This window comes from Xenopus laevis, chromosome 2S (genome assembly GCF_017654675.1).
Source record: "Xenopus laevis strain J_2021 chromosome 2S, Xenopus_laevis_v10.1, whole genome shotgun sequence".
In the NCBI taxonomy this organism is placed as follows: Eukaryota; Metazoa; Chordata; class Amphibia; order Anura; family Pipidae; genus Xenopus; species Xenopus laevis.
Genome location: NC_054374.1, coordinates 83,880,611 through 83,905,035, shown reverse-complemented (window position 1 = coordinate 83,905,035; position 24,425 = coordinate 83,880,611). Strand labels below are relative to the sequence as shown.

At 36.0% G+C, this 24,425-nt stretch overlaps 1 pseudogene; it reads right to left on the bottom strand.

Moving 5' to 3' along the window:
* Window positions 1-7,204: 7,204 nt before the first annotated feature.
* Window positions 7,205-23,672, bottom strand: LOC108708931 (annotated as a pseudogene).
* Between the last annotated feature and the right edge of the window lie 753 nt (window positions 23,673-24,425).

Genomic DNA, 24,425 nt, shown 5'->3' with positions numbered 1-24,425 from the left:
TTTGGCGTCAACACGGGCGCCTATTGGCAGTCCGTGTTGTGCGCTGATCGGCGCAACTGTCAGTAATAGACGTCCTACACTGCTGAAGGGGAACGAATACCGAACGAGTGATGTAATTGATTGATGTGCGCATGTACTCCAATCACCAGCTTGGAACCTCGATGCTCTACGAATGAGTCGGTAGGGATACCGACTGAAGAGAAACTCCCCCTGGATGAAGTTATACGCTTACCTGTGCAAACAATCGGTGGCATGTGTTCTACAATGACGGCGATAAGGTAGATTCTTATGTGGTTGACATTCCTTTGGGGTATTAGGTAATGTAGCGCACCAGATGTGCGCTACACTAGTTTTCTTTTTTATCTTTTATTGGGCACATTAACACTGAATCACAGAACGCGGATACACTAATATCACGATGGTTTATATTTGCAGCATAGTGATATATGAAGTCTTGAAATAGACTTAACTGTGTATTGCAATGACAGTATTGTTTAAACCCGGCTGGTTTTGGGTCATACACGTCAATTCACAATTACCAATGAGAACACAGCAGTGTGATGACGTCATCACTTGTATGTTGGCGCCATTTTAGCCTTTAAATATGTGTGTAAAGTGTGTGGTTTTCACCTCCTGAAGACGGCTTAAGTTTGGAGCCGAAACGTCGATAAATAAATAAGTTTGTGATTTTTACACTCTATGCAAGACCTGGTTGTGCGGTTTATTTGCCAATTTGATATATATATATATATATATATATATATATATATAAAACCAAGTTACTGTGTTGTGAAATCAAGCTATTTTTTGATAATTGGAGCACTGCCTTAATGTAGACTAACAGAGAGGTTTAGCTTATGACCTTTGTCTTTGGGATATACAATTTTAACTATGTAGCTGTGTCAGTTACTTTGGAAGTACTATAGCGTTTTCAAGGCTCTTATATAGTATTGTTCATGGTCCTGTGTTTTCTGCTGCCTTTTTCCATGATCTCTCAAATGGAATCTCCCATAACGTACCCAGTTCCACATTGGAACACAAGAAATATATTGTCCATGTTTACAGCACAACGATTGTATTCAAATACACTTTGATCCCAGCCTCCTTAGGGGGGCACATGGGTCCAATTTGCAGATTTCTTCCTTTTGGGGCAGGAAGCTCTACTTAAAGTCCCTTGTCACCCAGTGGCTTATCTTCCTTAATAAGTTTACTCCCCATCCTTAAACGTAACATGCCTCTTAAGTCCTAGATTTGTTAGAGTTATGTGTGATATCCTACGGGATTGGTTACTACAGATGCAAGCAGCAGAAAATGGGTGTCATCTGGGGTCTGAGCCTGTCCACACTGACATCACCAGAATGCTTGGGGAAATTCAGCTACAGGAGGCCACTCTGAGTGAAAGTTTATTTGATGTGAGCTTTGTGGATTCTAAACTTGCCAAGAGTCAGAATCCTGAACAAAGAAATCACAGGGTCTTTTCCATGGGAAAGTCATGCACAGGGAATAATGAAGTTACCGGCAGGAGAGCATAGAGACATTGCTTCACAGCAAACAGCAAGATAAACTGCTCTCGTGATACAACACAGGTAGTCTGGTCTTACAGGACATGGTGAGAACCAGAAGTGTGAATGCAAATGAAATCTGTCAGTATCTATATACTTTTTCCTTGGCAGAGGAAGCAGAATTAAAGCTTTAACCTATATTCTGTCTCTACATACAATCTGAGCAAGGATACCATCCCCACTACCTGCAGCTATTCTCCATAGATTGTACATTACTCACATCAGTCCCTGACCCATTAGAGTTTACAATCTAATATCATTATCGCATTACCACACATAATGGTAAATTTTATCAGAAGCCACTTAACCCCCTGTATGTTTTTGATGTGTGAAAGGAAATCCAAGCAAGAACATTTATGGGTTTGCCACCTCCAACCTCAATTAATTAGTATATTCAAAAAAAAGTCCACTAGACAGCATGTGATCTGTGAAGAATGTGCACTGGGTATTGTATTAAACTACAGATGTAACAAGGCAGATGCAACACTGTGTATTTTTAACAGCAGATTTAAATAATTTACCTTTAGGCTTTTAATATTTTACTAAAGTAAAGATGACAAGATCAAGCTATAAGTTATTAACCACGCTATGTCAGAACTTCTAGAAAACACCACAAAACAATGAAAAATAGTGAGACAATATTTTACTCAGTATAGATCATGTAAAGTATAAGGCCATTTGGCCCCTACTGTTTTGGTACTGTGAAAAATAAGTGCACTACATAAGCAAATTTAATAATCTAACAATTGTACATATTTAGCAGTCAAGGTATTTGTATAAATATCTGAAATGAATATGTTGTACTAAAATATCGGTTTAATCTTACTTAATCTCGGACAGGTAACCTTTGTTAAATAATAATTGAACCATCTGCATTAGCTAAGATTTGCATTAGTGAATAAGCACCACTACGTTTTTACCACTTATATCACTGTAAGGTGTTATTTGAGACTGACATCCATGGACTAGTGCATCCCAAAAGTATCAAAAATGGCAGCAAATATTATAGAAATTAGTTCCAAATCTCCATTAAGGATCCAGTGTATAAATTCTCACATTGTCCTTCTGCACTAAGAAATGTCAGTTTCCTAATAAACTGGTAAATTATTGCATGCCATCTTTGGATTAGCCAAAAATAAGGATCAGTAAATTGTGTTCGGAGTGCCTCGGTGTTGCCCATGTTGTATTTTGCCTGAATGCAAATTTATAACATGCTGTATAACATGCTGTAAGAAAGCAATAATGATCATTTAAAAGTCTACTTACAATTGTCTAAATGGAAAAAATGACTTTAAGGGTAAAGCCACAAGGGGTGAAACTCAGCTGAAAAACACAGATTGAGAATCAGCATCTATGCAATCATCTGCCCCTTACCTTTCCTGTACTCTGAACAATGGTGTCAGCTCTGATGCAGGCACACGTGGGGGATTTTGGTGCCAAAACATGATGAGTTTGCATTTTGGTGCTGATATCCACTGCCTGTTCCTACACCCAGACAGGCACAATGGTTCCAGGCGCAATGGTTCCAGGTGCAGGCAAGGTAAGAGGCAGATTGCTTTGTAGGGGCTGAGTCTCAGCCTGTGTTTTTCAGCCAACTGAGATGTGGCATTAGCCTAAGGGAAATCTTGTTTTTTTTAAGATTGATAGATATTACTTTGAATTTAAATGAAAGCAAAAAATGTACAGCTCTGTTACAGCCTCTATGCTACATTTGCTTAGATGTCGTCACTCTACTTTCAACTTAACCTAGAAAAAAAACCCACAACACTTGCACACATAACCATTCCCTCTCCCTCTTACATTATATAAATATATAGTACATTAGAAAAAATGCACATACAAAAAGCATTTATAGAAACTTAAATGAATGAACAGAACCTAAGGTTTAAAATCCTTGGGGGTGTTCTGAAGCTTACTGTGTATAAAACTGGATTATATAGTATAGAGGGATGTCTTTTATTGGCTTACTTACTTAATAGCATGTTATTTGTTAATACTCCTCACACATTGGTTTTGAATTTGCCACCTCCAATATTAATTAACACATACATTTAAAAAAGTCAGTACAACGAAAAATATAGGACCTATGCCAAATTCGTAAAAAACTCCAACCAATGATTCAATTTGACATTCCATTTCTGGACAAACTCCAATCAGTACGCACACCCTTCTCCCTTCAGAAGAACCCCACCAAATTTTAAAAAGTTCAACCCCAGGCCCCACCAGCGTCTTTGTAACAAGTTTCCAAAAAACTACGGGAAAAGGAATGGGCCAAACTGATAAGGAGTTTGTCCAGGAAAAGAAGATCACGGTAAATAAGAAACAATTTTTCCTTGAAGAAATCAATGTCAGCACTCACTAGGATGCCGGGATGTAGCAAATTATTTTATCCATAATGGAAGGGTAATGGACTCTAACAGGAACCTCTAATAAGGAATGCCATAACATTACAGAGAACCCACCATTATTCAACCACTAGTGAATAAAACAAATGACTCCAGGTGGAAAGAGGAAAGTCTATAAGGATAAGAATAAACATACAGTATAAATAGGAAACTGCCAGAATGAGGGCAAAATAGGACTGTACTGTATATTGCTAAAGGCAATACCCTGGAAAGTGAACCCAATAAACATAGCAGATCACATGGTGCCTGTAACAAACACTTAATAGTAGTGAAAAACACCAAAAGAGCTAAATGTTCAGTTTTAAAACCAGAAATATGGCTTTTCTTGCAAGAAAGCGTCAGTACAGGAAAAGGGAAGCCTGGGGGCTGGGGGGGGGGGCTGTGACCGGCCTAACTTGTTAATAAGGTAACTAACTTACTATTTTACTGCTAGGGTCTTGCACATGCAAAATAAATTGTATACAATCTCAGGTAGTATGGTTAAAAAAACTCTTTATAGATAATTTATAAAGAATTTATTATAATAACATATTGATCTCATCTTTATCTTCCAGTCCATCATATAAATCCCTGCCTGGTTGGTATGGTATGTACAGCTATAGTGCCTGTGCTACATCATTAGCTTAAATGAGACATATATAAATAAAAATCACACAGTATTGTAGGCAATAATAAATACTATATGGTGTCTGTTTCATTATTTTCTTTACTGGAGCTCCCATAGTCCTTTTGTCCTTCGTCCTTCGTTTGAAATAAGGGGTGGGGTTCTAACAGTGCCTATCAGGAGGACGGCAGGAAGGGGACAGCCAATCGCAGCCTTACATTCACACATGCAAAGACTGTCTCCAGTTCCCTATTAGGTCTGCTCAGTTGCTGATTGGTTCCTATCCTACAGTGCAGTGTGCGGAGTTCCACTGGCTCCCCTGCACAGCCTAGGAAAGGAGGCAGTAGGAAGTGGAACAGACAGTCAGTAGTAGGGTTTTTGCAGATATTTTCAATAAATCAACACAAAGAATTACTTTTTTAAGCAAATTCTTTCTATATTTTTAAGAGTATAATGCACTGAAAAATTCTCGGTTTTTTGTCCAGGGTAAGTTTGCAGGTATATCTATAAGCGCCTGCCTACACAATATACACAAACAGTGTTATAATATTCTAAGTTAAGGGATTTTTCTTTGTTCTATTAGCTTTTCAATTATTGTTTTCTACTTATGCAACAAAAATACAAACCATGTTTCTACATTTGTAATTCAGAAAAACGTTTGAAAAGGTAGGGTGTGGCACTGCAGAAAAGGATACAAACGTGCAACAAACAGATGCTTCACATTTGCACTTTAGTTTATGATGACATGAATGCCAGTTTGTTATTTGTTTGAAGATATTAGCATTAATAGACTGATAGTTGTGGTTCAACATAAATATGTATCACTGCAAAAATATCCAGCTCTTCATTTGTAATGTGAAAGTATTTCCAAAACAGAAAAAGTTCTATGTTCAACAGAAAACACTTTAAAACAGTTGATGGAACAATTCTGAGCCAAAAACTACAATTATATATGTAGTCATTGTGGGCACCCGATTTTGTACATATACATTACTATAAAGCTCTGAGCAGGACAAACTTAGTGCAGAAAAATCAATACTCACAATGAGGAAATCAGCTTATAAGAAAAGATTAGTAAGATTGGTTTTTCAGTGAAAAAGAGGCAATCAAGGTCATTTATTTAATTCCAAGGACAACCCATTATGATAAATATTATGTTTCATCAGTTTTAGTATTAGAAATGGATCCTGTGAAAGGAGCTTATTACTTGCATTACTACAAATATTGTTTCTCAGTCTCTTCACAGGTTCTATGGTCATATTAGGCAGCACTGTACATAAGGCTACATAATATTTGACAAACTAACAGAGCAGGTAGTGAGGACCCTTCCAGCAAGGGCTTAGAATAAATAAAATTGGGAGACACAAGGTATTAAAATATTTAGCTGTACAGCAAACTGAGGGATTTTGTAAGATAGGTGCTAGAGGTTTACAGGTTAGTGTAAGCTTGATGGAAGAGGTGAGCTTTAGTAACTAGCAATTCCTTGCTTTGGTACAGGTAACATTTTAAGCACATCATAACATATAGCAAATAATACCTTATGCTTAAAGGACACCTATCATAGCAAAATATTACCCTACTGGAGTTGGGGGTCAATAGTCCAAGCACAGTTTGGGGAAAATAATTATATTTAAGACAGAAAATACATCTAGTGTACATCTGGAGCGAACTAGGACACTCCTAATTATGTGCCACCCACAGTGAGCTCCCTCATGGTGCCGGCAGCATAGCACTTACTAGGGGCATTGTCTGGCCAAAATATATGTTCTCATTTTCTATATGTTTCTATTTCTTCAACCCATACAAAATCTGTAGGAAGGCTATTCAATGTTTTTATAATTTGTGATGGGCAAATGTGTCCCATTTTGCTTCTTCAAAAAATTTGCAAACTGGCAAAAATTAATGAAATGCATTGGAGTCAATGGGCTTTTTTACAAACAATGCAACTGGTTTTTTTGAGTCTATGGCCATCTTTATATGGCGGAACGCAGCGAAAAATTTCACTCATCACTATTTATAGCCCATTCTCACTATTTATAGCCCATTTCCTTATTTTGCCTTTAAGTTCATCTTGTATCCCTTAAGTACACTTCCACTTAAAAATTCCTCCTGAATGCAGTCAGTTATCCTGATGTATGTATTAAATCTACATTCTGGTCATCCTTTGGTTCAACTTTTTGGTCTGTTTAATTCAAATAATGGTACTGCCTTACCATCAAGTTTCAAAGATCAAATCAAATTTCAAAGATCTGGGACCATATCGAGACCGTGACATCACAATGGGGTATCATTCAAATTTGTTCATGTTATGATTGTTGTACACTTGAAAAAGGGGTAATCCCCGAAACATGTTGGGTATAAAGGCACAATAAACCAAAACAGCAGAGGGTCTGTTTATTCTCTACTGCATTTCTGATATATGTAATCATTTGTTTTGTACTACCTTCTTTCAAAATATATATAAAAGAAAGTGTGAAAGTTTTGTAGGTCATACCCGTTAATCATCAAATTTAAAAAAGTATCAATTCTGATGTGGAGAACCAAAGAAAAACAAGAACAACATAGTTTAATAGAAATATCTTTTATAATTCAAGAGTGAAAACATATAATACATTTTTATTTACAGTCAGCAATATCTTGTTTTACAGTAAGAGCTACACGAAAAATTTGATGTACCGTTCCATTAGTCCAGGTACTAATTTATATCTAAATCATTTTAAAAAATGGTATCTTTTGTAAAATAAAGCGAATATAATGGTGAAACAAACATGATTTAAGAATGTTATTTATGCAGTTTATTTTTTAAGGTAATTTTATGTACGTCACCTTAGAATCCTGTTAGTGAAATAATTGAATAATAATATCTGCATGTAATGTTTAATATTGAAGGATTTTACTTTAACTTGCTGCATACTGTGCTATCAACCTTTCAAACAATGGAAAATAGTGGTTTAGAGAAACATAATTTTTGACCAAACAAGGTGAAACGTCACTTGCTACCTAAGCAATACACAAAAAGACTTGTACATTAGTCTAACTAATCTTATGCACTTAGTCTAAAAAAATAATAGGACACCACTTTATTTCTAGATTGCGGAAGTCAGATTTCGCTGTTCTTTTGCTCTGCCCCTTTAATGCTGCTTATATTAAATGTATTTTCATTGCCTGAAACATTTAGGTATTCCTCTTTGTGGTAAAGGTTATATTTCATAACAGACGTGTCTGCTCTTCCACTGTCTATTTTGTTCTCTTTTTCTTCATTACATTTATCATCCTCCTGACTCATCCTCCTGACAGGCACAAGATTCTCTTGCCTGTCATTATCGTACAATTTAGGATTACAATGCATTGTAGTATCAGTATAGAAACTGAGGATGCCGCATCTTTAAGTGGTGGACTAACACTTGCATGTGTTTCTCTATTTGTGCAATGGAACAGGGGCACAGCATTACACATGATTTCTGTACAGCTTTCATCATGGTATTCATCCTGCTTTCTAGGAACATTATTTTCTCCACCAAAGCCCTGTGATAAGGAGCCTGATCTTGTAGAGGCACAATAACCACTTCCAAGTTCATTACAACAGGCCTCTAAGTTAGACTCACGTGTTTTTGAAGATTATTGCTATGGGATTGAAGTGTGTGCCTTGCTTGTCAAATAATTATAGAAAGATGTTCTCTGTTTGGAGTTATTCAATTTTGATTTCTCAAATGTTTTTAAGTGTTTAAGTTTTGATTGATGTGTTGGATGCACTGTAAATTCCAACAATGAAGATGTTGAAGAGGTACTGTTGAAATAAGACGACATTCCCTGAGAAGTTTCCTCATCACAGGTTGTGCTGGACATTTGCATTCTCTGTTGCTGATTCTTTGAGAATTCAGTTAATGACGTAAGCGCTCTATTAAAGGTAGAGTGGTGCTATACAAACTGCTATACCCATGTTGATAACCCTATTAAAAGCATAAGACAATTAAGTAAATGTGAACAGAAATGATAGATTCATGAGCATACGATGCACAATATTTCAGACTTTATTGGCCCTTACTGTCTTGATCTTCATCTGACAGAATTTAGAATATGATTACAATTTTTTTCATCATCAGTTTTCTGTGATTGCTTTTTTAAAAACATATATGATAATTTAATCATAATCCCATTCACTGACACGGCTACCTTATACGTTTGTGACTCAGGTATGGGGAGGATTACAGGTGTTCAGCCAATCAAAACCAAAAGTATGGAAGTGACCATTTACAACATGGATATTAATCTTCTGCCATATTATTTGTAATACAAGGCAAAGATTAAATATACCACTGCGAGAAACAGCTACTGTAGAGCTCTACTTATGTACAAGCCACGGCATTCCTTGGCTCACGGTAGAACTTGAGCTCCCCCTGCTGACTTCTAAAGCAAAAGCAAGCTTTGTTTCCAGTTCTTTTCCATTTTTGTTAGTCTTGCTATGCCCCTCACAGCTAAAAGCACAAAAAGACAAGCATCCAGTTTAGGGAAGTAATCCCTAATGTTTGCTTAGTTGGTGTTGGATGCTGATATTTAAATTATTTTAATGAAAATGAATGTTTTTTATTATAACCAATAGAAATAAAAAAGATTCAATCAAATAAATTTGTCTTTGATGTTTATACAATTATTTTACTAATGTATTGTTTTAGTAATATTCAGCCAGATTTTGTCAGCAAAATGGTTTTTGATTGGTCACAACAGTCCCCTGTGCAGTCCAGACCCGGTCTAACTAAGCTGCTCTGAGACTTCCTTTGCAGCTTAGCCCCCAACAAAGCCTAATAACAGGATTTTAAGATTTGATGTTTACTATTTTTTAGGGGTGTGGTTGAAGAAGCCCCACCACAATTACAAAATTAAGATCAGAACACATTTAATTATTTAACAATTCTACAAAAACAAAGCACTGATTTTTAAGGAAACATGTATTTGAATTCATTGCTTGACAAGTGAAAAAAGCAATGTACTTTTTCTTTCCCTACCAGTGATGTATTTAGGATTGCTGCGGAAACAATCATCAACCAGAATTATTTCTATGGCGAATACACCTGAAAAGGAGAATAGTGATTGTTTACTCCAAAGCCTTTCTCGGTAACAAAGCAAGCCCTCATTAACTTTTCTTCCTTTTTTTGAAACAACGCATGTTTAATTAAACAGAATTAGACAAAACAAACGATTCTTTAATATCAGTACAGGTGTGTGCTATATTTCAAATTGGCTCATTTGAGTTTCCTTACTTATAGTACAGTCCCTTGTACTTGATGGTAACTAATCTACCATGAATCTAGGGTGATGTGAGCACAATATTAACCCCCATATGTAATAAAAGGCACTAAGTTTGCCCAGGAGCAGTAACACATAGTAACCAATAAGATGCTTGCTTTTAAACAGGTGAACAGTAAATGCTTCCTGCTGATTGGTAGCTATGGGTTACTGTTCCTGGGCAAACTTAGGGCCTTTTATTACATATCCCCATATGTTTTTGAATGTTTTTTGTAGCCTTATTACATGGCCATTACCTTTCTGCCAGAAAACAGCAGATCGTACCTACCACTTAAATTTCCCTTTAAAATGTCAACAAATTAAAAAAATTAATTATAAAAATACATTAGCAGCAACTTTCAAAATTGCAGATAATAGCTTTTGTGAAATAATGACATTAATAAAGTGGATGCAAAATAGAGCATTAACAATGCTACCCAAGGACAAAATTTGTGACCAAATCTTGCACCATGTGCCATTTTAGTTTGAAAGGCTTGAAATGTGCATCTGGCACACATGACCACACCCTTATAGCACTAAAATAAATGGAGTGTTAAAAGCAAAAATAAAAGCAAAAATAAAGCAAATATAAAAGCAAAAATAAAGACTTGCTCCACATGTGTATGTAGCTGTATTTATGGAGCTGCATGTATATTTAAAGTACTTTAATAATTGGGTTAATAATAGTGAGGAAGTCCCTCTACTGGAGACCTTACAGGGCGTGGGTATGGATTTTCTACGTGAAAGCAGTGATATTGATGGCAGTAATGGGAATATATATTTATGAGCGTTACTCAGATACAATTGGCACACAAAAATGACACAGTGCCTTGAAGAAAAAGAAATAATGGCAGAATGTGTAGATGGCTTTACTAAGAAACAACATTCAAACTTGGGCTCAGTGCTGACATCCTGGCAAGGATAAATGTGATAAGCTACACCCCCAGCTTTTATAGCAGATACACCACACTGGTTTATGGGCACCAATGGAGTTTTGCTTGTGCAACAGCAGAGTTCTCAAGCAAATATCTTGTCACAGTGCAGTATTTAAATGCCACATGAAAGTTACGCCTCTGGCGTCCTACATAAAAATATTTTATATTCCCTAGCTGAGCTTAAAGAAATAATGAGCTGTCAATGCAGGCGAATTGAAATCCTAAAAATAAAACTTTACAAAATGAAATAACCCATAATCTAAGCAACGCTTCAATTTACATTTTTTGTCATTGGTTTTAAATGTAACTGCAAGTGAATCAGATATTCATTTTATGACTGTTGGGCAGGGGCAGATGAAAAGAATCTCTGTATAGTGATTTGTAAATGTGTTGGCACTATTGTACTGCGGTCAGCTTTCCATTCAAATGCTATTTTAAATAGTATAAGTATGATGTCATGTTCAGAGTAATAGGCAGCAAGGTGCAGCTAACAGAACAAGTCATTCTGGAAGCTTCAACTAAAAAAAGATATATATACAGAAACTGTTTCTGAATTATTCACCTTTGCAGTCATCACAATATAGTGGCAGATTTAAGCCTTTTCTGCTTCCTTTGCCATAAATGTCCATCGTATGCTATTGCCTTCAAAAATGTAACCACACTCGGTCACTGTCAGCATCTATAATATACTGGTGATGGAGATCTTCATCTAAAAGGTCACTTGTCTGCACTACCTTTCTTTCCCTGTTCATGGCCTTTATGTGATTTTTTTAAGCGAAGGAGCAAATTGCAGTAAACAAACCAAAGTTTGGATTTTGTCTTGGACTCTGCAAGTGCCTCCAGGCAAGCAAAGACAATATATAAATGAAAAACAGAAAACATTATGTTGCAACTGCACTGATCAATAATACAGAGTTGTATTATGCTTCCTGATAAGGAACATATGGAATCTATTTAATATCAGTGGAAATCAAAATATGTTCCATATTCAAGCATTCAGTATGATTGTTTTCTGGTTTACGTATCTCCTACCCACACAGTTTTATTCTTATAGAAAGACTGCGTCAGCAATTAAATTAACTCATTCGGATATGAAATGTAGTTTAAACTGAAGATAAGGATAACAATAAAAACCTCTGCACCCACTGCAGGACATTTTATACATGCGACAAAATAGTAAAGAAATAAAGATAAAACTCAAACACATTTGTATTTTAAAAGGGATTTTCACCAAATTAATTTTCAGGATGATGTAGGCCATAATATTATAATTTTTTTATTGGAATTTGCATTAATTTATTTCCTTCCTTTTTAGTCTGCCTATTTTCACTTTTTATTCTAGCTGTATATTGCAGTCACTGGCCTTTACTACCAATAAATTAATTGTGATATTATTGATATTACATGTATGGAATCCGTTATCCAGAAACCTGTTATCCAGAAAGCTCCAAATTACAGAAATTACAGAAAAGCCATTCCTCCCATTATAATCAAATAATCCAGATTTTTAAAAATGATTCCGCTTTTTCTCTGTAATAATAAAACCGTACCTTGTACTTGATCCAAACTAAGATTTAATTAATCCTTATTGGAAGCAGAACCAGTCTATTGGGGTTATTTCATGTTGCTTGATTTTTTAGTAGACTTAAGGTATGAAGATCTAAATTATCGAAAGATCCGTTATCTAGACGACCCCAGGTCTCGAGCATTCTGTTCCATACCTGTATTATTACTTTAAATATGTGTCCTGTTGTTCTCTTGTTCAGGTTACCTGGGTCAGATAGGCCCTAAAACCAGATGCCAGCTTAAATTCCAAACCAAATAAATGAAGGTCAAAATGTTAACAAAATTAAGATCCGCAAGTGCAAATTATCTACAAATAGATCTACATTATACCACCATTTTATGGAAAGCATCCCTTAGAACATAATTTAGAACTTAACATATCTACATTAAAAAAGATTTTAATAAAATAAAACACCAGATTCCACAAGACTTTTTTTTTTTTAAACTTCTATTAATGATATGAATTGCAGTAATAAATCTAGCATCAATTATTCTGAACTAAACTAAATGATTGTACAGTACATCTGCATTGAAAACTTCCACTATATAAACTTGCAGATTTGCCCTAGATTTAAGCTATCATCATTACAATATGAAACAGATACTGTAACTATTTTCAGGAAACAAAAACATTTTCATCAACATGAGTCATAGCTGCAAGTTTCTTTAATGGAGATCTTACCTCTCCAAGGCTTGGTTGAGAGCTCTGTATGCTTGAATTTCATACCACTGGCTGCCAGGTAAAAGACCCCTGATTTTTGCATGTTGATCATTATACTTTCGCTTTAGTTCAACCTAAAATGGAAAAATGATATCAAACTATAACAAAATCTACCAGTGTAAAAATGGCAGTGTTCAGGCATTGACGTCTTTTTTATGGATGTCATATTATAGAAGAAAGGAGCATGGGATTAAAGCTGTTGTTACTGGTAAAAACTACAATCCAGGCAGTGCTCTGCATTAATTTACGGACACCTAATAAGGGGAGGGGGTTAAGTGACCAACAAAAACTTCAGTAAAAATCCTGTAACAGTTGCTTGCTTACATTGGCATGTTTCCTAGCTGAAAAGAACGTAATATTAATAAAATGCTATGTCTGTTACTCATATTATTTGGAATGGCTAAGCAGACTTAACATCATGGTAATGTACTTTATATTAGCACTCAGAAGATCTGAAGGAAAGATTTTGCACTATTCAATGTGGCACGTTGGCACTGTGGTTTAGTTTCTTAGTCTGTGACATTTTTAATTGGGTTTGTGAGAACTAGGTCATATAACATACAGAATTCATTCTCCCCTTTTATTGCACTTCAAAAGATGTCACTAAACTTAAGTGAGGGAAATAACTCATTCAAGCTCACAGTGAGCTGAGAAATGAAATGCAGATTATGAAGCTCACACGTCTAAAACTGTATGTTTTGGGGGTGACCTACTTACTATGTATGGTGGACAGCACCCATAGCTTCTTTAGAAAAGTTCATAATATATCAAGATTTTTTTTACTAACATTTTAATAATACACATACGAGTATGGGACCTGTTATCCAGGGATCTGGGGTTTTCCAGATAACAGATCTTTCTGTAATTTGGATCTTTGCGCCTTAAGTATACTAGAAAACCCAAAAGCGTTGCTTAAAATAAGGATTAATTATATCTTAGTTTAAATCAAGTACAGGGTACTGTTTTAATATTATAGAGAAAAAAGGAAATCATTTTTAAAAACTTGGATTATTTCATAATAATGGAGTCTATGGGAGACGGCCATACGGTAATTTGGAGCTTTCTGGATATTGGGTTTCCGGATAACGATTCCCATACTTGTATATACTGTACATATATGTGTGTGTGTTTGAGATTAGGATCTCTGGCAATTGAGGTCTGTACGCTTCGTTAATATAGACCATCAGCCTTAAACCATTGCTTTGTCAGAGCTATTTGAACGCATTTCACTTCATTCCCCTATGCAAGTAAATGTAAATATATTTTTCTGAAACTGTTTCAAACACTACTCACTGTTTAAAGGCATGACTACAAATGTTGCGAGTAGTGTAGTAAGAGGTGGGAACTGTGTTACACATCTAATAACCAACAAGTAGCATGTACTGTACTACATCTGATTGTTTGCTAATGGATTTTTTTCTGGCCTGGGCAAACTGTGACTTTTATTGCACCTCGTTTTATTTTGTTTTGTTTTTTAAAAGGTGTAGTTCACCTTTAAGTTAACTTACAGAGTATGTTATAAAATGCTGTATTACTAGCAACTTTGCATTTTCTTTTCATTATTTATAGTTTATGAGTTTTTTGCCTTCCTCTTCTGCCTCTTTCCAACTTTCACATGGGGGGTTCACTGACCACATCAGCCAAAAAACTATGGCTCTGTGAGAATACAATTTGATAGATATCATTGCTTTTACTTATTGTTCTATGCAGGCTCACCCCTATTTATCTTCTAGTCTCTTGTTCAACCCACTGCCTGGTTACAAGGGTAAGTAAGACCCTAGCAACCATATAGTTGATGAAATACCAAACTGGAGAGCTGGTGAACAAAAAAAAGACAAATAACTGAAAATCATTAAAAATGAAGACCAATAGCATATTGTCTCAGAATATCAATGACTATTTCAATGTAGATAAAAATTGAAAACTAAACTACCCCTTTAACAGTTTTTATGATTCTTTGCTTTATAATCAACAAATATGCATATCGAAGACTGAGTTAGTTAAAGAAATGAGGGCTACATCAAGCTAAGCAAACTCTGACATGGATGATGAATCCAATCTGCTCATGTTAGAGGATAGTTTCCCTCTGCCACAGACAATATTGTCATAGTCAGGTTCAGTAATAACAAAGGAACATAGTCAAGTAGTACTGTATATGAGAGTCATATTTGCTGTGTGTGCCTATATATATCTATCTTTACGCACAAAAATGTAAAGTAGTATTACATTACAGGTCAAAGCCTGATAAACATTATGAGCTTGGTCAAATAGGATACTAAAGGACAAAACGTGCATGTGGACCTGTCATCCAGACACAAAAAGCTGTATAATAAAAGTCCTTTTCAAATTAAACATTTCTATTCAATTTCTATTTTTTATTAAAGCATTCATAGCTGTTGTTAAAAATCTTAGCTGTCAATCAAATATTGTCTGCTCCTCCTCTATGCCTTAGGCATAGAGGCGGGGCAGGCAATTACTTTCACTTTCCATTCAGCACTTCCTAGATGTCACTGCTCTCCACATTCTCTTCACCATTTAATTGTGTAGCCAGTGCATGGGAATGGAAATGGGGTCCCCCATTCTGGTGCACAAACAAGATTTTGAGATGATGTAAGGCTTGTCTTAATAACAGTGTCCACAAAATGGCTGCTGCCTGCTTGATATAATTATGAATTCCGAGACTGAAGGAAACAAGATTCAAATAATTTATATAGTATAATTAAAGTTAATTTTGCTTGACTAATGTGATAAAATAGGGTTTTGAATTTTTTTTTTTTGGGTAACGGGTCCCCTTTAAAACAGTGTTTCTTAACTTATTTTCTTGAAGGACCAAATGAATGCCAGGAAGCCACTTTTCAAACCACAAAAAAGTTTAGGACCAGTTTTGCAAATAATTTATTTTCTATTGTAGTAGACTAATGAAGTGCCACCCTAAAGAACATGGGTTTGATACCTGCACATAGGATAATAATACACTTCAAGATATTAAAATATAAAAAACTTGTATTTCTCTCTTTATAGTCCTAAAACTGCATGATTTGGACTGCCCTTTTGTACAGGGTTAACCTTTTTTGAACTGACAGATGAAGGGTCATGCTTCAGGAGAAAAAGAGCAGGCTTCTAACTATTTCTGACAGCTAACTTTCAGCATGGGTTGGGCTAAAAATGATTTTTTTTTTGTTCCTCTGCCCTTTATAACAATCTGTCAAATTAACAAATTCCAACTTTAAATCCAGACAGAAAATTGAATTTGATTCTGTAGATTTAATATTTGCTCCAGACAGTTAAGGAGAACATGATGGAAAAGAAGTGGCACATTTCTTTCTGCAAACTGACAGAGTTTTACTGTGACATTTCAGGCCATGTGAGTTAGACGAAAGCTTTAAAGAGCGCACACATTTAACTTATTTTAGATATAACAGAGCTAAATAGATATATCTTTGCACCACATTGTTTTGCAACTGCTTCAAAACTTCAACATCTTTATATTTTTTGCAAGGTTCTTTTGTGAATGCCTCTATCCATGTAAGCAATACATTAGCATCCTCTTGGAGATGGTTTCCTAAAGTGGCAGAGTACATCTGGCAAAGTCAAACCTTAGACATCTGTTCAGATTCAGTGCAAGTACTTACCCCAAGGCTTTTACACGAGTTATTCACCTTGTGATATCCAGATATACGTTAAAATATCTATTTGTCACGCCATATTAAATACTGGGAGAGAATAAATTAAAGAAACATTCTCAAACGGCCTTATTAGGAGCGCAGTCTCATTATAAGAAAGAGAAAAGAGACAGACTCATCAGAATATAGTTGGTGTAGAAGAGATTTGGGCCACTGTCTGGAATGTCTAGATTTTCCATTTGGTGGAATGCAGCATAAAGCTGGTGCCTAGGTACAGATCAGTGGTTCTCAAAATGTAGGGCTAACCCCCTTGGGGGCCTTGATGTGTGATGGGGTTATTCAGAAACCAGTAAGATCTGGGGATGCCTATTTGCTCTTCAATATACACCCAAAAGCCCAATGTGATGGTTAATTAGGGTGGGATTTAGGGTAAACACTAATTTGCTCCCTAGATATTCTTGAAACTGTATCTCAATGATTGGTGCATCTGTAGGTTCCTACATCTGTAACTATGTTATGCGCTAAGGGGGATTCCTAACCGCAGTTTGGAGGGGCTCTTGAACTGTAAGTTTGAAAACTACTAGCATAGACTGCACATCCCTGCTGCATTTCTCACATTTTAAACATATAATTGTTTTGTAGCGTTTCAACAATAATGCAATTTCTAAAAAAAAAAAAAATCATTATAAGTACAACGATGCATGGCTAGCAGGTTCTGTATAATCTGAGACACTTATTTATAATTTACATTATTTAGCTACTAATTAGCAATAAGCAACATGCTGATGTACTTTGAAACAAGCATTAGACCACTGTAGCTCAGTAATGAGTATCAAGCAGCAGCTATAGAAATGTATGCCCTTTGTATGCATTTTCATTTAATTTGTAACTAAATATTATAATTACTTTTCAGCTCAGCCTAACAGAAGCACTTTTGTGAAAAATCATGGTGTTGAAAATATTAAGGAAATTCAAAATAAAAAAACGATTAGCCTAATGACTCTAAAAATAAGCCTTTCACTGGAATAAATTTAACCAAGCGAAACGTTGCATCAGAAAACAAAATATCCAGTGTGCAGATATGTCATTTTTAACTTGCCCATAATAAGACAAAGGTGTAGGCAACTGAATTAACAGGAGAGCCAATAAAAGAAGTGTGTCTTACTAAATTGCTTTAATGATTATCTGCAGTAAATGTATTTAACAGGTAAAGAATATAAACACTGCTAAATATGCCCATATGACTGTGGAATAAAATGCTTTAATAGAAATTCTATTACCCACAAACAGTGAGCGATGATTGTGCTCTAACACACTTGCCGTTTATAATTATAGCTTTAGGTAGATTTGACTCTTTAGAGCCTCCTAAACACCAGATCCCAGAGATTAGCACTATTCATTTAAGATACAGTCTGCAAGTGTGCTAATTATTGCAGACTGACATGACACAGACAAGTTAGCAGACAAATGTTGATACTTAAAAAAGCGGGGGGCGGATGCGTTACCTAACACGGATCATGTTTCCGCACCATATGACTACTTGGATTGCTGTGGGTTAAACATTCATCAGAAGTCTTGCAAAAGGTTAAAAATGGCTCATGTCAGTTTAATGCAATCAGAGTCCATTTCATCGTATAACTTTACATTAGCGGGCATCAAATAAAGGCACAATTCAACATGACAGGTTGCATATGTGAAAAAGCCACTTGGCCCTGCTAGCAAATATCCTCAATGTGCAATAAACCACGGGCTAGAAGGGATTAGTTAAAATGTCAGAAGGCAGGCTTTTACCTGATCATCCTTAAAATATACTCTTAGCCATCAGGCATGCTTTACAGACAAAGTGAATCAACAAACGGCAGCAGAAGGCCTGTAGCAATGTCTGCCATCTTGTAGCTGTCACAGAGACTTAGACTTTGATCTTTCCAGGAGTAAGGAACATGCTGTATTTATATTAGCGTACATCTAATACCTGTTAGCCTTTGGATCCTTTTATGCATAATTAGACAGATATCTCAAGAGAGTGGGAAGAATACTAAAGCACCCAAAGCCATTCAGAGAAATGTATAAAATGGTACAAAACAGAATAAATAAAGTTGTATAAACTATGGAAATAAATGTCAAAATCTTAGAAATAATGGTGCCTTAGTTAAAGAAATGTCAGGTCAATATTTGGAACCATCATTAACTGACCCTGGTACAAAGCATTCCGGGCTCTGCTATGTATTCAGTGTTGCATATTTAAAATGCAAAGTCTTCTAATAGAGGGATACTGTCAAGGAAAAAAATGTTTCTTTCAAAATGCATCAGTTAATAGTGCTGCTCCAGCAGAATTCTTATCTGAAATCTGTTTCTCAAAAGAGCAAACAGTTTTTTTATATTTAATTTTGAAATCTGACATGATGTTAGACATAGGGGCAGATTTACCTAGGGTCAAATATCGAGGGTTAATTAACCCTCGATATTCGACTGTCGAATGTAAATCCTTCGACTTCGAATATCGAAGTCGAAGGATTTACCGCAAATAGTTTGATCGAATGAAAAATCGTTCCATCGAACGATTAAATCCTTCGAATCATTAGATTCTAAGGATTTTAATCCATCGATCGAACGACTTTTATTCGACCAAAAAAAGATTGCAATGCCTATGGGGACCTTCCCCATAGGCTAACATTGACTTCAGTAGGTTTTAGGTGGCGAACTTGGGGGGGGTTGAAGTTTTTTTTTTAAATGACAGTACTTCAGCTATCGAATGGTCGAATAGTCGAACGATTTTTAGTTCAAATCGTTCAATTCGAAGTCGAAGTCATAGTCGAAGGTCGAAGTAGACAATTCGATGGTCAAAGTAGCCAAAAAAACATTCGAAATTCTAAGTTTTTTTTATTCTATTCCTTCACTCGAGCTAAGTAAATGGGCCCCATAATGTCAGTTTCCCAGCTGCCCCAGTCATGTGACTTGTGCTCTGATAAACTTCTTTCACTCTTTACTGCTGTACTACAAGTTCAAGTGATATCAAGAATTATGTTAATAGCTATTCAAAGAAGCCACAAAACCTGTTCTGTTACAGAAGTGTTAATTAAATGTCATTCTAAGCTAAGCAGGATCATCCTAAATAATAGAAAAGGGAATGTCAAGGCAAAAAAAAAAAGAAAACATAATTCTTGGCAATGTTGCAATATGTATTTATTACAAATATGCTATGGTTTTTAGGTTATTTGTATATGTACTGCTACTAAAAGCAGTGTTTATCTTTACCTGCCTATTCTCTGCCCTGATGGCTCAGACTGGTGCAACAATGTAAAGGTGGCCATACACAGAGAGATCTCGCAATGTCGCGAAATTAGAGAGTCTCTCCCCAATATGCCCACCTTAAGGGGGGCAATATTGGGCTGATCCGATTGTGGGCCCTAGGACCCAACGACGATCGGATCACAATGCAAACAAAAAATGCAGTCGGATCACCTGACCGCATCAACGAACAGATGCAGTCCGTAATCCGACTGGATTTTTACCCCTGCTCTATCGACATCTGCCCGACTTTCGCCTAGATATCGATCGAAAGCGAGTCGGAGGGCCTCATACACGGACCAAAAGGCCACTGACTCAGTCTGTCAGCAGCTTTTATCAACCCGTGTATGGTTACCTTTAGACAAGGCAGCTGATTAACAAACCTGTCTTTGCAACATTGTTTAAAAAGTAACAACCAGGAGCCTGGGAAAACAGCTCCATACAGTGCTTTCCAAATCTATACCTACACTATTTAGCCTCACTGCTGTATTACGTGCACTGTGCTTCCTCCCAGATCCATACAACCCAAATTGGCTTTTACAGTCATTGATGGTAGAATCAATAGCCAGGCTCCAAAACTTTCTATATTGACACACCAATGACACTGGTCCCCTCCCCCACTCTGCTCACTCCACACAAAGCTTGACAATCAGTCTTTAAACTCCTGGGCAACTCTCCTCCATTGAAAAAAAAAAACTCCCTTTTGAGGCAACTCCAAAGATTTAAATTCTGGCCCAGTATAGGAAGGAAACACCTCAGAGACCTTATTATAAACTCAGAATTCCCCACATATCAGGAACAGTCTCAAAAATACTGCCAACACCACATTCCATTGTACAAATATTTACAACTCAGGGACGAATTTAGCGCACAATTTTCATCACTTACAGAACACATAACATCCCCAGAATGTATGTTACACTCACCTGAAACTTCTAAACTGATCTTGAGGACATATCAGATTCTCCTAAACTCAGTCCCTCAACCCTTTGCCCTCATGATGGACAAATGGCTCCAGGCATACTGGATATGGACTCAGGAGGACTGGAAGGAAGCAACAGATAATTGTTAAAATTTCCTAATTTTCACTAAGGATAGGCTTATTCAGTACAAAATCCTAAACCAGATCTAGATCACTCCTATTAGACTTTCTAAAATAGAGAGAAAGGTGGTGACTCCTGCCTCATTGTGGGCAAGCCAATGGAAATTTTTTACAAATAATAAATATATGTATATTTAAAAAACATGTATATTGGAAAGTTGGATTATGTTTTCTTTTAGGGTTTTATTATGTAAATTTCTATATGAACTTGCCCTTTAATAGTAGTGTCTGCATTGAAAAAGGCATTCTTGTTACATCTCACATCCCTAAGTATGGAGACACGGCCTTAAGATATTAAGTTCAAAGTACTATACAAAGCTTCTTTAAAATAAGAGCTTACGTATAACCTCCTAACAAAAGCTTCACTTCCGTTTTACCATATTAAAGGGTATGTACACAATCACCATGTCCCCCCACACACACACACACACACAATGCAGTCATTTTTTCTCCAGAATTCCAGTGTCATGGTTCATTTCCCTTTGGGAATATAATGCCAGGATCTCCCTTAGCCAAATCTTTAAATAGAAACAAGGTAGATGGGAGGAGACTGGTAGGATCAGAGGACTGTTCTGATCATATTAAATGCTGGGTGTAAAAAAAAAATATGGTTATGTGCCTGGAATTATTATTAACATATATTTATAAAGCACCTATTCAGCAATGCAGTACAATAAATGGGTTTGTACACTGAACATACAAAATTACATACATCAACCAATAACTGATACAAGAGGTGAAGAGGGCCTGCCCAAACAATCTATAAGGAGAAGGGGTTGAGACGTAAGGTGTAAGAATTTCAGTACAGTTTACATCTTGCCTGAAATTCTAGCAGCTTTAAAGGAGAATTACACTCTAAGAAAGAATATGGCTATAAAATGCCTTATTTTATATACTGTACTTTACTAATATTGAGGTGTAAAGTTTCATTTTTCATCTTCTAATGCAGTTCTGGGAGGGGGTCGCCAACTCTGTAACTATTCTAAATGGATACATTTACATTTGTTATTTTTGTCCCTGCTGAACAGAATCACTGAGTTTCATTAAAGGCAGCTGTTAGATTTGATACAATAGTTGCTAATATTCTACAAACAAATTGTATCTACTAAATGTAGCAAATTGTAACAGTTCAGATGCTCCTGGATCCCTGAGCTGCCAGACCGAAACCCCAGAGACACAAACATTAAACTTTAAACTTGAATTTTGGGAAAACAATAAAAAATAAAAGATGGAAAGCAAATGAAAACAGTTGTTGTTTCTGTTGAACAATCTGAAAACAATGCAACTGAAAAAAGTGTTTGGATTTGGAAGGTGAACAGCCCCTTTAAGTTTTAATTCTCCTTTAAACTAGATATGAGGAGAGGAGACCATGTGTAACGCTAACAGGGAAAAAGAACAAACAGAAGAAAAATTGTAGCAGACGAAAGAAAAAATGAACAGTTAATTTGTAAAATAAGTGTCACGGCTAATTACTCAGTCAATATTTTACCACCAAAAAGTGCTCTCATCACAATCCTATTTACCTTAACCTTAAAAAGATGGCAATGACATTTATTTTGAGGTGGATAGCCCAAGAAAATAGTTCTTATACATGTTGACATAGGAGAACTATAAAAATGTCTCTGTGCATACTAGGCTCGTTAGCTAATTCAGGAAAGTGATTAGCTATTCACAGTTGCCTGTTAAAAACTCATGAAATGAGAAGGCATGTACACTGAAAATGGTTAATAATTATGGGAAAACAACAAACTAGCCCATGGTCAAAAGCAAGCACAGTCTCTCACATTCTAGGAGCCACATTATGAAAAACTATTAATTCATATTAACAAAGAACATACATACTGTCTTAAAATCAAAGTAAAATCTAGATAAAATGTCTCCAGCACTCACTATTACAATATTATTTGGAATACAGCAACCTCTGCGAATTGTAAAAAAAAAAAAAAAAAAAAAGCATATTTAAAAGGAAACATTTTTTTCATCACTCTACACTTTTAATCTTTTGCCAGAGAAAATGGCTTTAAACTTAAACATTTTACAAAGTGAAATGGTCAGCGAATGTAAATTACAATGACATACTGCCTAATATATTAATGTAAACTAAATATGAATTTATCATGTTTTCAAAATCCAGACATTAGAGGCTAGCTTAGTTTGCCTTGAGGCTTTTTTCTAATTAAATGCACCAATATCAATTATTGAGTGAATTCAGTGACTGATTTTACCAAAAGAGATCACATGACACACCTCTTCAGGAATCGCTAAGCAAAATTGTTGATGAGATACATGCAAAGCAAAAATAGTAGTTTGAGATGAAATGTTTAAATTCCAAATATTTTATAATTCACAGTTGCATCTACTGCTATGTTCTTGTGTGGATAAGTTTTCAATTACTCAAGTGAAAAACAAAAAAATTGTTATTAACTCACACTTATTGGGTTAGCTGTAGAGAGGGATTTACATACACAGTGCAAAAGAAATACACAATCAGTGCTCATAGGGGCAAATTTACTTACCTCCGTAGATCCGCCAGCGTTGTCTTCGCTGGAATTCGCCGAATTTTGCCAGGCGTAGATTCGTCATGACATCGCAAATTCACGAAGATCCTAAGTTACGCAGAAGTTACTGATCGTTTCAGAAGTTACGATGAGCGGTCCGAAGTTGCGCTATCGAAGGCTAATTTGCATACGGCGCCAAATATGAATTTCAATGGAGGTGTATGCAGCAGCAGATACAGAACACTACGCAAGCGCAGGGAAAATTAATAAAAGTTTATTTAGGTGTTCTAATGCCCTACACATGTGCCCACAGTATAGTTAACCGTAAAAAAAATCTCAATCTTTTTCAGCCTAGCGCCAGCGTTTTTTGGGAATTCAACTATTTTGGGACTTAGAAAATTTTTTAACTTTTTTTTTTAAAACTCCTATCTACTCTATTGCACTTCACCTGCTCTAACCTGGCAAAGTAAACTCTGGATGGAGGAGGTCACGTTCAGAAAAAGACCAATGTTAGTAAATTTGCGTATTTTCGCCCCCTTCGCCAGAGTGCAACTTCCCCAGCGTTAGGGTGCGAAGTTGCGCTAGGCTTTCAGCATCGCTGGCGAATTTTCACCAGGGTGACTGATAGTAAATTTGCAAAGTTGCGAAATGACTTTAATCACTTCGCCCTTTAGTAAATTTGCCCCAAAGTCTGCATCAAACTAAAATGCGACGGTAAATGAATAAAAGTGGTCATATGAGGTCATGTCTCATCGATCAGACAGGATGAATCGGGAGACTTTGAATGGGCCTGAACTTGGCCAAACCTTAATTCTGAATCATCAAAAACAGGTAGAAC